Here is a 15,604-nt window from a genome sequence, read left to right on the forward strand (position 1 = left end):
GTAGGACCCAGCAGAGAGTTCCATTAGTTGTATTCCTTCTCCAGGGTGAGGCTTAGCATTGGTGGGCATCTGTCGCCCGATCGGTAGGGGCTGATTTTGAGCAGACTTGGGAGGACTTTGTAGAACGGTTTGACTGGAAGTTCTTTTCCGAGCATGTGAGACAGTAGCGTGCACTAGAGTTTGAGACTCTGGTCCAGGGAGACATGATGGTGTCCCAATATGAGGCACGTTTCGTCATGCTGTCGAGATTCGCGACCTACCTTGTTGATGATGGGGGGCAGAAGGCTTGCCGTTTTGAGAACGGTTTGCATCCTGCCCTTAGGAGTCGTGTGATCAGACACATGCTTTCGACATTTGAGCAGATCATGTAGAGGGCCCAAATCTACGAGTCAGATTGGGACAGTTTGCAGAGAGCCCATGACTTGAGGGGAGATCAGAAGAGGAAAGAGCCCTCTAGTAGCTCCCAGCCGTAGCAGCATCGTCCACAGTAGCGACGCACGACCCGCCCAGCATTTTGAGCACCAGCAGTACCCCTAGCACCACCTTTGGGACCGTTCACAGGTGCTTGCTTTGGATGTGGTAGGACAGGACATCGCGTGCACAAGTGTTCCCATCTACAATAGCAGCAGCCGAGGGCACCGCATCCACCTCCGCGACAGCCACCACAGCATCAGCAGGTGAGGGCACCGTATCAGCCTCGGCGACAACCCCCACAACAGCAGCAGCGACCGCAGCACCAGCCTCCAGGACCTCCCCCGCAGTAGCAGAGACCTCAGATTGGACCTGCACCTCCCCAGCAGGCCCGGGGTGGATTTTATGCCGCTCAGCAGGACCCTCAGTCATCAGGAGTAGTTGTCGACAATTCGTGTGACTTGGCCCCTACACCATCTTGCTAGATTGCTCATAAAAGATGCATCCTGAGAGTTAGAGCTTGAGATTCACGGGCGTTATCCCCATCCCATAGGTGTTTGATTATGATGATATGTTGTATTTTGACTATATATGATGTTATGTTCCCTATTCCCTTATGAGTTATGGTTAGTTACGATGATGGTGTAAATTTTGAGGATAATGTTTTTATTAGGTGGGGATAGCTGTAAGACCCTTATCCTAGCCCGTACTGTTCCGTCAACTCCCACGATTCTTCCTGGTGAATTCTGGCAATTCGCGACTGGTAATCGACGTTTGCGCATGACCTTAAGTCATATCGTGTAGAATTGAGTCTGCTTAATTCGAGACTTGTACCATTGTGACCACACCATCGCCGCTGTTCCAACGTCGCGTCTTATGCACCGATCCGATACCCTGGCAGGAAGATGTGTGCCGGCTAACATGTCCCATCAATCAATCACTCAAATCAATCAATCAATCAATCAATGTTTTCTTTCTCCTCAAGTTAAGAAACCCCAAAGTCAACTCTTTCTCACCCTCTCCCTTACACACCCATACATGTCAAGTACAACATCACCTCACCCATCACTCACATCCATCACTTTCTCTCCTTACAACCTCTTCTCTCTCTCTCTCTCTCTCTCTCTCTCTCTCTCTTTCTCAACACTCTATCCTAAGAAAGCAAGAGAACTCACGTCCAAGCATTCCATGTGAAGGAGAAAAGTGACTTTGTGTGGCCCACCTTTCCCACCCCAAAAACTATCATCTTAGCCATTCAAACCTCATCACCATCCATCAAAGTGAAGCATAAGGAGATTGGCTTTCTAATGGACCGAGAAGACCGAATGGTGGGTGCTTCCATAGGCTACATTTTATTATTTTGATGATGGGCCAAGTGAGGCTTATCGATTGATGGTATGGATCTCACTTTGGACCCTAGATGTGGCCGATGACTCACTTTAAATTCCATGATCATTCCATGATGGGGCCATCCTTCATGGTCATCTTGACCTTTCATTTTGGTGGAGAAGTGATCTCCACCGTTGATCCTTGATTTGGTGGGCCCATATGTATTGGGACCCACTTGATGTATGTTTTAAATTATGCAAGGGAAGGCCCATAGTGTCGCGGTCCCTCCATCACACGTGTCCCTCTTTCCTTCTCTCTCTCTTTCCCTCTCTTTCTTTTATTATTGTATGTGATGATGTAGCGGTGTGGCCCACTTGGTTGGATCCCACCTTAATGTATGTTTTACCCATACCATTCATCCATTTGGTGGCCCACCGGAGCAAGGCCCACCTTATGCATGTGTTATGCCAACACCGTCCAGCGTCCAGGGACGCTAGACGTGGAAAAAATACAAATATTAGCATGGTTCTACAAGCCTTTGGGGTGAACCACTTGTGTAGGCCCCACCTTGATGTATCAATCTCATCCAAGCCGTCCATCCCCCTTCCTACCTCATTTTAGGTGTTGAAGCAAAAAACGAAGTTAATCTGAGGTTCTGGCGGGCCATAGCATAGCAAATGGTAGTTTTCACCGTTGAAATCTTTCCTGATATTTCTATACATCGAAAAATACTCAATATTGGGCTCGTTGGATCTGTTATGAGCTGTAGAATCCAATGGCTGGAGTGGATTCACTTGGAGCGGGCCCCATGTACGAAAAACCTCAAAAAAAAATGAGATTTCAAAAAAAAAAACTAACAAGCAGTAGCTGACGTTGCTGCTGTCAGAGGCGCAGGCAGCCCCACCGCTGGCAGGCGGGCGGACGACAGGGACCTACGGTCCCAGCCATGGGCTCCACCATGATGTTTGTTGTATATCCACTTCGTCCATTCTGTGGGCCCCTTAGGGCTGTGGGCCATCCCCAAAAATCAGCCCTATCTGATGCTCAAGTGGCCCACATCATAGGAAACAGTAAGATTGAATGGCTACCTTTGAAACCCTTTTCAGGGCCACCGAAATTTTAAATCAAGATGAAATTTGTTTTTCGCTTTCAGCCAGGTACGTGTGACCTTATCAACAGATTGGATGGCATATAGACATGATGGTGGGCCCCACATGGGACCCACAGTGATGTACGTGTTCTAGACACACCGTCCACTGCTGTGGACGGTGGATCCCACCTAGATGTATGTGTTTTATCAATGCCGTCCAGTTGCTGGACGGCTAGTGAACCCCACCATGATTTATGTGTTTATCCACACCATCCACACCTGGACGGTGGGACCTATCATGATGCATGTGCTGCATCCAAACCGTCCATCCACTTTGAAAACTCATTTTATGGCATAAGCTAAAGGATGAGTCAGATCCATAGTTCAAGTGGACCCCCCTATTATATATATATATTATTATATAATATATACATGATGGTGGGCCTTCAGTGGACCTCACCATAATGCATGTGTTGCATCCAAGCTGTCCAATCATTTTGAAAGCCCATTTTAAGGCTTGAGACTAAAAATAAGATAGATCTATAGTTCAAGAGAACCCCACCTTGGTATATATATAAGGCCCAAGTGATTAGGCCCATCTTGTCATATTTATGGCCCGTTGTTGAGGCCTACCTTAATGTGTATGAGGCCGTTGTTGATGCCCACCTTAATATGAATGTAAGGCCCATGTTATAAGGCCCATTGTGATATATTAAAGGCCCATGGGTTATGGCCCATTGCAATGTATATAGGGCCTATTGGTGCGGCCCATTGATGTGGCCCACTTGATGAATATAAGGCCCATGTGATATGGCCCATTTGATGTATTTAAGGCCTAATGGGATATGCTTAAGGTCCATTGCAATGTGTGATTCCTCCATGGTTTGTGTAATGATATTTTATGGTGGGCCATGCCTTGGGAGCAATGTCGGTTTGACATCCACATTGTAATAATGTTGGTTAAATGTCCGCATTATGACTCTCCCTTGGGCCCATTGATAGGCCCATACTGGTCATGTGTAGGCCGTCTAGGCCCATCTTCGGTGTAAGGATAATTCATTACTTTATAACATGCTTAGTACACTCCCATGATTTATGCGCATACGCATCATATGTATGCTTGATATGAGGAATGTTTGATCATACAATAAGCCGTTGGGCTGAGACATTTATGGGACTCCTTATGAGACAAAGTGCCCCACATGAGCGCGTAGTACGCGCGAGATTGCTGCATGACTGACGGTTTGACTCATGCATTTCGCATTGTGTGTCGTGATTCACTGTACGCCCTAGCCACATCAGGGTCGTGGCCTCTACAGGCACATCGTGGATGGTCGTATCAGATACCAGAAATATTGGCTCTAGCATTGTGGGCATTTAAGATGTCCTTGGGTGAAAATTTCAGAACCTTTTTGGTACCAGGAGATGATCCAACGTCTAGACCGAGTGGATACATGAGCGCCTGAGTGCCGAATACCCGTAGGTCGCGTCTCCCACTATGTCGTGGTCGGCTGAAAGGGGGTGTGGCCTTATTCGCCCAAGTGAGGGGACTATAAGTTAGGCTGAGTTTGACCAGCTCGCAAATGAGTCCGCTATCGACGAGGCAGGTAGGAATTGACAAACTTCTGGTCAGGCAGATAGTGTGGTCTCTTCCACTTGCTTGGCTGTGCAGCTAAGGAGGAGGCAGTCAGTGTGAGTGTACTAGACCCCGGTGATATCCAGAGAGAAACTATACTGATATGTGTACTTGATGAGTACTAACACGCTTGCTTTGCATCTCGCATATGACATTTGGCTACATAGGCCTCGTATCGCATAGCCTTGTTATGGCCAATAGCATTCATGCCTTGCATTACATGGTTTTGGTATAGCTGATAGCATTCATGGCTTACCCACATATTTCTGCATTACTCTGATATTGTATACTTGGCACTCGCCTTACACACACTTTCACCACCCTCTAAGTTTTCTATAAGCTTATGCACGATAGATGCGTGTAGGTGGCGTTGGGTTGCAGCAGCGTTGAGCTTGGAGTGTGCGGCTGAGCTTCTGGAGTTTCTTTTACTTTCATTATATTGTATTTTCCTTTCATACGCATTGAACTTAAAGTTTTTGATATAATGGATATGTGGTGATGTTATTTTGTGACTTGGTTATGCTTGTGATTATGCTCCATTACAAAAAAAAAATCATATTGAAAATCCTCCTTATAGGATCTCAGGATCGGAATCTGGCATGTGAGTGCCGGAATCCGAGAATGGGGCACTACGGAGGCTGTCGGCGTCGGATTCGGCGATTGAGAATTTTGTGAGCCCGTTTTTCGAGTTTGGGGCATGATAAAGTGGGCCTTGTAATAGCAAATCAATGGTGGATCGCCCACCATTCTCTCTTGCTCCCTAGGCTTCCTTTGCTCCTTAGCTTCGATCCTAACGAAGGAGATGGTTTTTTATGGTTGAGATGGGAGATGAGAGGGGAGGAAGTGGGCCACACTTGTTGCTTGGGAGAGATGGGAGAGGCTTGGACGTGGGATTATTTTTGGGTTGCTTGGAATGAGTTGAAAAATGGGAGAGAGGGTTGTAAAGAGAGAGATGTGATAGAGTGATGGATGGGAGAGAGAGGGATGGGTGTGTAAGGGCCTTTTGACTTTTGTGGTAGATTGTGTAAGAAAGGTATGGGTGGTGTAAGAAACTTTTGACTTTGGGGTTGCTTGGGGATAGGTGAGAGGTGATGGTGTACTTGACATGATGAGATTAATTGATTGATTGATTGATGTGACAAGTCGTAGAGATTCTCTCAGAATTCACACGTGTGGCGTTTTTCTCACACCGAACGCTGGCCCACATCTCCTGGCCAGAGTATCCGATCGGCACGCGAGACACGACATCGGAACCGTGGCGACGGCGCGCTCGCAAGGGTACAAGTCTCGGTTTGAGTCAATTCAGGTTGACGGCGTGTGACGCAGGGTCGCGCGTAAATATCGGTCAAGGGTCGAAGGTTGCTGGAATCTGACCGGAAAGACTGCGGAACTGTACGGTCTAGGATACGGGGCTTACAGGACATCACTAGTGTACACAAACGATCCACACGCAACTATAATTTATAAGTAACTTATATATTGATCGGGTTCGGGTTGGGTCGGGCAACCCGAGACCTCAACCTGAGCCCAACCTAAGTTTTATAGGGTTGGTGTTTGTATAGCCCAAGCTTAAGATCGGACCCGAAATATCCTACCTGAGCCCAACCCATTGTTGGGTCGGTCACAGGTCGGTCGGGTTGAACCCACCCAACTTTCAGCCCTACTCCCTAGTGTTGAGGAACGTCTTTCGAAGGACCATGTCTCCGACTCGAAACCGTCTGATCTTGACTCGGGCATTATAAAACCGAGCTATTTGTTGTTACCGATCCATCATTCGTAGTCGAGCTTTTTCCCTTTGTTCGTCCATAAGATCGAGTTCGAGAGCTAAGAGTTCTTCGTTATCCTCCTCATTGAACCACTTAACTCGAGTCGAAGGCAATCCGATCTCGATAGGGGTGACAGCTTCCGAGCCATAAGTAAGGGAGAAAAGCATTTCTCCCATAGCAGTTCGAGTTGTGGTTCGATAAGCTCATAGTATCTTTGGGAGTTCTTCGGCCCATACTCCTTTGGCTCGGTCAAGCTTGGTTCGTAGATATTGTTTTATGATCTTATCGACTGCCTTAACCTGTCCGTTCGTTTGAGGATGATGAGGCGAAGAGTAGATGTTTCTGATTCCGAGATTATCTCACATCTCATAAAAGCTTCTATTGTCGAACTATTTCTCATTGTCGATAATAATAGTCCGGGGTATCCCGAACTGGCAGACAATGTTCTTCCACACAAAGTCTATGATCTTCTGCTCAGTTATCTTTGCCAAGGGCTCAGCCTTGGCCCACTTCGTGAAGTAGTCCATGACCATGACAGCGAACTTGGTCTGGCCTTTCCCTCGAGGGAGTGGCCCTATGATGTCGATTTCCTACTGTGCGAAGGGCCATGGACCAGTCATCGGGGTCAGTTCCACGGGGGGTTGTCTTGGTATGACTGTGAATCTCTAGCATCTGTCGCATTTCTAAACGAGCTTACGAGCGTCGTGCTGAATAGTTAGCCAGTAGTATCCCTGACATAAGACCTTGTGCGCAAGTGATCGTCCACCTGAGTGATTTCCGCAGATCCCTTCATGGATTTCCCGCAGTATGTACACAGCCTTGCTGGGGATCAAGCATCGTAGCAACGAAGCGTAATAACCTTTTTTGTATAAAGTCCCGTTAAGTATAGAATAACGGGAAGCTCGGATTTTCAGTCGCCGAGCCTCGGCACGATCTTCGGGCACTTCTCCATTGTTAAGGTATCGGACGATCGGGTCGAGCCAAGTAGGTTTTGAATCAATAGTAAGTACGGTCGAGCTAACTGGTTCATTAATACTCAGCTTAGCGACGTACTCAATTGGAACGAAGCTGGGTATGTCGTCTTCATCGGTAGAGGCGAGTCTCACTAGTAGATCGAATTTGGCAATTTCTATTCGAGGGATCCGAGTAATGACACAAAGCTGAAAGCCGCCTATCAGCTCTTTAACTTTCTCCATGTACGCTTTCAGTTGTTCTTTTCGTGTTTGATACACGCTGGTGACTTGATTGACAATTAGCTGTGAATTGCTGAAGACATTAAGATGTGTGACGCCTAACTTAGCCACAAGTCGGAGGCTGAGCAATAAAGCTTCATATTCTACTGTATTGTTCGATGCTTGAAATCCAAGTCTGAAGGCATACTAATGTAGGTTTGATCGAGAGTTTCCAAGACTACTCCTGCCCCGCTTGCCTTAGAATTGGAGGAGCCATCGACATACAGCTTCCAGAGAATTGGGTCGGGTGCTGAGTCGGGTGAAGCGGTCGATGATTCTTCATTGGACTCAGTGTTCCGAGGCATTGAATCTGCCTGTGGTGTTACTTCGGCAATAAAGTCAGCCACGACTTGCCCTTTGATTGCTACGATCAGCTTGTATTGAATATCGAATTCGTTAAGTTCAATCGCTCATTTCATAAGTCGACCAGAAGCTTCTGATTTTTGCAGAATCTGACGCAGAGGTAGGTTAGTCATAATGACGATACTATAAGCTTGGAAGTATGGCCGAAGTCGTCGTGATGAAACTACTAAGGCTAAGGCCACTTTTTCTAGAAGCGGGTATCTTGTTTCATCGGTAATAACACTTTGCTGACATAATAGACGGGCAGTTGTCTTCCTTCAAACTCTCGTATTAAGGCCGAGCTAATTGATGCCTTGGATACTGCGAGGTACAACAGCAGGGCTTCCCCCGGTTCAGGCTTCGATAGAAGAGGCGGAGATCCGATATAAGACTTTAATTGCTGGAACGCCGCTTCATACTCTTCCGTCCAGTCCATCGTTTGTCGTCCCTTGAGTTGTTTAAAGAACGGGAGACATTTATCGGTGGCTCGGGAAAGAAAGCCGTTGAGAGCAGCTACCCGTCCAGTTAACCTTTGTACATCTTTGACCATTTTCAGAGATTCCATGTCGAGCAATGCCCTGATCTTTTTTGGATTTGCCTCGATCTCTCGCTGACTAACTAGGAATCCGAGGAATTTTCCCAAGCTCACGCCAAAGGTGCACTTACTCGGATTCAACTTCATTTGGAACTTGTGCAAGATCATGAACATTTCTTCTAAGTCAGCTATATGATTGGCCACACGTATACTTTTGACGAGCATGTCATCAATGTATACTTCCATGGTTTGGCCGATTTGCCGAGCGAATATCTTGTTCACTAATCTTTGATAAGTCGTTCCAGTATTTTTTAAACCAAATGATATCACTCGGTAACAATAAAGGCCTTTGTCGGTGACAAAGGTGGTCTTTGATTTATCAAATTGGTGCATTACAATTTGATTATACCCTGAAAAAGCATCCATAAAACTAAGAAGTTCATGCCCCGCAGTGCTATCTACCAACTGATCGATCCTTGGGAGAGGAAAGCTGTCCTTTGGGCAGGCTTTGTTTAGGTCAGTATAGTCAATACAGACTCGCCACTTCCCATTGACCTTCTTCACAAGTACGACATTGGCTACCAATTTTGGTTAGTATATCTCTTCTATGAATCTGGCCTTGAGGAGCTTACTGACCTCTTCTTCGATGATAGCATACCTTTCAGGGCCGAGCGGGCGCCACTTCTGTCGGATCGGCCGGTAGGCTGGATATATATTGAGTCGATGAGTCATTACTGATGGGTTGATTCCTGGCATGTCCTCATGATTCCAGGCAAAGACATCGGCGTATCGTCGGAGCAGAGTTATTAGGCTGTCCTTCAGGGGGGACTGCAGAGACGAGCCAATTTGCACCGTTTTTGACTCATCTGTCTCAACCAAAGGTATCGAGATAAAGTTCTCCACCGATTGTCCTCATTCGTGAGTCTCGACTCGAGGGTCCAGTGACTCGATTATGGATACCTCGGATGGAGCTTTTACGGCTGTAGCGTAGTAGCGCCGTGCATCTTGCTTATCTCTTTTAACGACTCCTACTCCCGACTCAATCGGGAATTTCATGGAGAGGTGGTATGTGAATACTACAGCCCGGAGGTGACTCAGAGAAGGTCGGCCGAGTATAGCGTTTTAAATGGATGATTGATCGACTATCAGAAAGTCAACCATTATTGTCGCCTGATGCGGAGGGTTTCCGACAGTAAGTGGGAGTGAGATGACTCCTTCTGGGAGTATCTGTCCTCCTGAGAATCCAATTAATTGGGTACGTACCGGCCGTAATGTCGATCGTCCAACGCCCATTTTGTTGAATGCTTGAGTGAATAGTACATCAACAGATGATCCTGTGTCGACGAGTACGTGGAATACCCTACGGTTCGCAATAGTGAGAGTGACGACTAACGCATCATCATGAGGATGGTGAATGCTTCGAGCATCTTCATCGGTGAACGAGATACAATATTTTTCTCTCTTCTTTTCTTTTGAAGGTCGAGCTATGATCAGGATCTCAGACTTAGGTCGGCTAATGCTCCTAGCGTGGTTCTTCCGAGCATTGTTTGAGTCGCCTCCGCACCGGGGACCCCCAATAATCGTCCGAATTTTCTCTGTGGGTCGGTTGTCACCCGGTCGTTCTTCTGTTGCCCCTGTTCTCTCGACATGTTCTCTGAGTCGGCCTTCTCGGATGAGCCTTTCGATCTCTTCCTTCAAGTGATAACAATCACTTGTACTGTGGCCGTGATCGCGATGGTAGTGGCAGTATTTGTCCTTATTTTGTCAGTTCAGATTACTCCGAAGCTTATTCGGCTAGTTGACAAATCTTTCACTCTTGATTTCCATCAACACTTGCTCTTGTGTTTTATTAAGTGGGGTATATGTAGAAAACCTTTGGTCGAGTCGCTTGCTTGATTTGCGTTCATTGCGCGTCCAGTTGTCTTTACGCTTTTTTCCTCTGGCCTAGTCAAATTCCTTTTTGGCTGATTCTGTGGCCGAGGTTTTTACGCTCTGAGCAGCTTCATGCAAATTCCATGTTTCCTCGGCATCTGCATACTTATCCGACCGAGTCATGAATTCCACCAGGGTCTCAGGCGGATTTTTGTCTAAAGATGCTAGAAACAGCTTATCCCTAACACTTTGCATGATGGAATTGAGTGTTGTTTCTTCCAAGTGTTTTCAGACTTGGAGTCACTCAAAATTGAAGTGTTTAATATAGTCCTTCAGCAGTTCTCCCTCCTTCTGAACTATATTGTTCAGATGCGTAGGGGGCTTTAATTTCTTCTTTCCACTAATAAAATTGGTGAGGAAGTCATCGCTGAGTTTTGCGAACGTGCTGACGGACCTTGGTTTTAACTACTTGAACCAGAGTCGGGCAACGTTAGCTAAGGTGAGGGAGAAAGCTCGGCACATCCACTACGTGAAAAATGAAAAAAAATGACGGATTTAGAGACGGTTCTGGACCGTCTCTAAAATTGCTTGGTTTAAAGACGCTTTAGAGACGGCCGTAAACCGTCTCTAAAATTTTAGACGGCCCCTGACCGTCCTTAATATTGTCTTAAAAATTTGAACCGTCCACAAATCATTTAAGACGGTCGTTGACCATCTTATATGGGTCATTTGAGACGGTCGTTGGCCGTCCACATTAGAGACGGTCCTTGACCGTCTTATATGCGGTCATCTGAGACGGTCATTGGCCGTCTGCATTAGAGATGGTCATTGGCCGTCTTTTACTTGAAATCTGAGACTGTCAAAGACCGTCTCTATTAGAGACGGTCCTTAGCCGTCTTACAATCCTGTAAAAGACCATCTCTATTAGAGACTGTCAAAGACCGTCTTTATTAGAGACTGTCAAGGACCGTCTCTATTAGAGACAGTCCTAAACCGTCTTATAGCCCTATCAAAGACTGTCTCTATTAGAGACTGTCAAAGATCATTTCTATTAAAGATGGTCCTAATCCATCTCTAATGCTCAATTAAGCCGCTCAAAAAAATTATGAATTTCGAAAAAAAAAAAGTTAAGAAGCTTAGAAAAATAATTAACAATGTTTACGAAAATTTTAAATTTTGAAAAAAAAAACTGTCGATAATTTTGAAAAAAAAAGATTTCAATAAAAAAAATGATATTATGAAAAAGAAAATTTAAAAAATTTAACAAAATTGTGAAAATTTTGACATATTGAAAAAAATATATATTTAAAAAAAAAAGAAAATTAGATTTTGTATTTTGACAAGAAAAATTGAAATGTTATATATAACAAAAGTGAGATTAAAAAAATGATATTTTAAAAAAAAAATTTAAGAAATTAAACAAAAATGTGAAAAAATTGACAAATTATAAAAAAAAATATATTTTTAAAAAGAAAATTAGATTTTGTATTTTGACAAGAAAAATTGAAAAGTTAGATAACAAAAGGGAGATTTCAAAAAAAAAAAATGATATTTTGAAAAAGAAAATTTTAAAAAATAAACAAAATTGTGAAAAAATTGTCAAATTGTAAAAAAAATATATTTTTTAAAAAGGAAAACTAGATTTTGTATTTTAACAAGAAAAATTGAAAAGTTATATAACAGTATTGTATATCATTGCCGCCCATACGTTTCTCCAACCCATTTTTTGGCGGGTATAAAAAATTGTGTAGATTTAAATCTTAAGTGGACCACACCATTGGAAAGAATGATAATATAGTACCTCGCCATTAAAAATTTTAAAGAGCCCATTGTAAGGTTTTAGTAATGTTTATTTGCAATCCAACTTGTTGATAGTGTAAAGAAGATATAGATGAAGGTAAACTACAAAGATCAAATTGATCCAAAACTTTTGTGGCCTTCAAAAGGTTTTTAATGGTTATTAGTCATATTATTTTGATTGGTATGGCCTACTTAAGATTATTTAGTTCTTATGATTTAAAATCACATCTTAAAATATGATGGAAAAATATATGGACGTTGTCGATATACATAAAATATATCAAGGTGGGCCCTACACGGTTAGAGTAACACCCATGAAGGAGTTACCGAAAATAGTGTAATAGTACTATAAGGTCACCTCATGGGAACTTCCCGTACATCATCGTAGCCTATAGAGCTTTGACTCATGGACTGCTGGTGTTGGGGTCACTTGCTAAACCGTGTGCAAATCCTACACCTCCACTCTATCCATCTATTTTGATAGATCATTTTAGGTTATGATGCCAAAAAGGAGGCAAATAGGAGACTTTGGTGGACCACACCACAGGAAACAGGGGTCACAGCTATAGTCATTTAGGTGGGACCTATATAGTTTCACAATAATGTCCACCACAAAAATTCATCCATATAGATCATTTCAGGGCATGGGTCAAAGAATGAGGCAGATCAAAATCTCAAGTTGATCCACCACAAAAAAATAAAATAAAATAAAATGTAGGGATTGAACCCTTACTAATAAAAAATTTCAGAGGGCTACAAAAGTCTTGAATCAAGCTGATATTTGATTTTTCTCTTTATCCATGTCTTTTTTTTTTTTTTTTTAAATACTTATTAACCAGTTATATCTCAAATAAGCATCATAGTGGCCCTAGGAAAGTCTCAATGGTGGGTGTCACTGTCCCCACTGTTTTCGATGGTGGGGCCACTTGAGATTTGGATCTGACTCATTCTTTTGATCATCCCATAAAATGATCTCTCCAAATGAATGGACGATGTTGATATAATACATACATCATGGTGGGGCACACAGATCTGACTCCTTTTTTGGATCAACTGTTAAAAAAATCCGTTAAAATGAATGGACAGAGTGGATAAATAACATACATCACGATGGGCCCCACAAGACTTAAAAACTAGGAGACAGATTGGCTACTCCCTCTGACACCAGCCCCGTGCCTGGTGGTCGGTGCTCCGTGGGGCCCACCATGATGTATGTGTTTCATCCATTTTTACAAATCATTTTAGTAATTTACAAAAAAATAATAATTATAGGGATATAAATCTTAGGTGGACCACACCATATGTAAAAAATAATGATTGGATATCCACTATTAAAATCCTCCTAAGGCCTAATGTACTGTTTATTTGACATCCAATTTGTTGATTAGGTCATAAATACCCAGATGAAGGGAAAAAATAAATATCAGCTTGATCCAAAACTTTTATGGCCCCCAGAACATTTTTAATGGTCAACGTTCATTAAACACTATTTCCTATAATGTGGTCCACTTGAGATTGAGATATAACTGATTTTTTCCATAGGAAACCGTGGGAATAATGTTTTCACCATTGAAACCTTTCTATGGCCCATGGTGATGCTTATTTGTCATCCAACCTGTTCGTAATATCACGAAGACATGGATGAAATGAAAACACAAATATCAGATTGATCTAAAACTTTTGTGGCCCCCATGAAATTTTCAATGGTAGATGTTCAATTCACACTCTTTCCAGTAGTGTGGTCCATTTGAGCTTTGGATATGCTTCATTTTTAGCCCACAGTGATGTAAGTGTTTTATCCATACTGTCAATTCATTTTTTCAGATCATTTTAGTGGTTGAACCCAAAATTAAAGCATATCCAAAGCTCAAGTGGACTATACCATAGGAAAAGTGGGAATAATGATTCTCACCGTTGAAATCTTCCCATGGCTTACAGTGATTTTTATTTGTCATCCAATTTGTTCAATAGATCACAAATACATGGATGAAGGGAAAACTAAAATATCAACTTGATCCAAAACTCCAGTGGCCTCTCAAAATTTGGAGATAATAGACATTCAGTTTATACTATTTCCTATGATGTGGTCCACTTAAGATTTTTATAGGCTTCATTTTAAAGCTTATGTAATAAAATTATATGTTAAAATGGATAGATGGAGTGAATAAAATGAATAAATCATAGTAGGCCCACATGATTTACTTAGTACGTTGGAACAGATTGACTACTCTCCCTGACACCAGCCAATGGCCGGTGGTTAGTGCTCTGTGGCCCTACCATGATGTATGTATTTCATCCATGCCGTCCATATCTTTTTACAGATAATTTTACAATATGAGACCAAAAATGAAATTTATCCAAATCTCAAGTGGACCACATTATAGGAAACAGTGTTGAATGAGCGTTGACCATTAAAAACATTTCGATAGCCATAAAAGTTTTGGATCAAGCTGATTTTTGTTTTATCCCTTCATTTGGTCCTATATGACCAAATCAATAGATTGGATGTCAAATAAACAGTACAGTGGGCCTTAGGAGGATTTTAATGGTGGATATCCAATCACTATTGTTCTCATGTGGTGTGGACCACCTGAGATTTATATCCCTCTAATTTTTGGCATAAAGCTCTAAAATCATCTTTAAAAATGGATGAACGGAGTGGATGAAACACATACATCATTGTAGGGCCCACAGAGCACCGTCCATGGTCCTGCCCAAAATTGGGCGCGCGCTCAAAATAAAGCCGCGCCCAATCTCCCCCCATTCTCTCACTCACCGCCCTCCCTCTTCTTCTCTCTCTCTCTCTCACTCACCCCTGCCCTCTGCCGTGCGTCGCCCTCGAAAACCACCGCTCCATGTATTACATCTGATTCCTTTCATCTCTCTCGATCGAGGTAAGTATCTACGTCTCATTCCTTTCATCTCTCTCGATCGAGGTTAGAAATCGATTTCCGCTCTCATTTTTCTTCTCATTTCTTCCGGCCAAGGTCCGCCAGCCTCCTACCTAGCCCCTTTCAAAACCCCCATCTCCTTCCCATTTTCTTCCAAAACCTCAAACTCATCCCTGTTAAAACCCCCATCATCATCCGCACCTAGCCCCTTTGAAAACCCAAAACCCCTATAGATCGAATCCCATCGATTTTGCATATGAAACCTTCCGATCTGGCAATGCTCCCCTCCGACACCGTCGATCTTCGTCATCTTCTTTGTTTACCAATCGATCTACAATGGTAAACCATATGGGCTTATGCAGTGCAAAAACGATCTGCCGAGGAGAGATTGCGGTGCGTGTTTAGAAGATGCTATGGGTTGGATTCCTATGTGTTGTAATGGAAAACAAGGTGAGAGAGTTGTTGGACCAAGTTGCAATTTGAGGTATGAGACGTACAAGTTCTATGAGGACTTGGGCACAACACCGGCTCCTCCATTAACTAACACAGCTACCACTGTTAAGTTTTCATATATTCTTTTCTTGATTTTTGTCCGTCTTTTTGGTTAATCGAAGACAGAGACAAAAGGCAAAGATTGTAGGCTTGATCTTATTGCTGGGTCAGAACATATTTAAGACTGTACTCACCTAATGGATGGCTT

The sequence above is a fragment of the Magnolia sinica genome, chromosome 15, assembly GCF_029962835.1.
Source record: "Magnolia sinica isolate HGM2019 chromosome 15, MsV1, whole genome shotgun sequence".
NCBI lineage: Eukaryota > Viridiplantae > Streptophyta > Magnoliopsida > Magnoliales > Magnoliaceae > Magnolia > Magnolia sinica.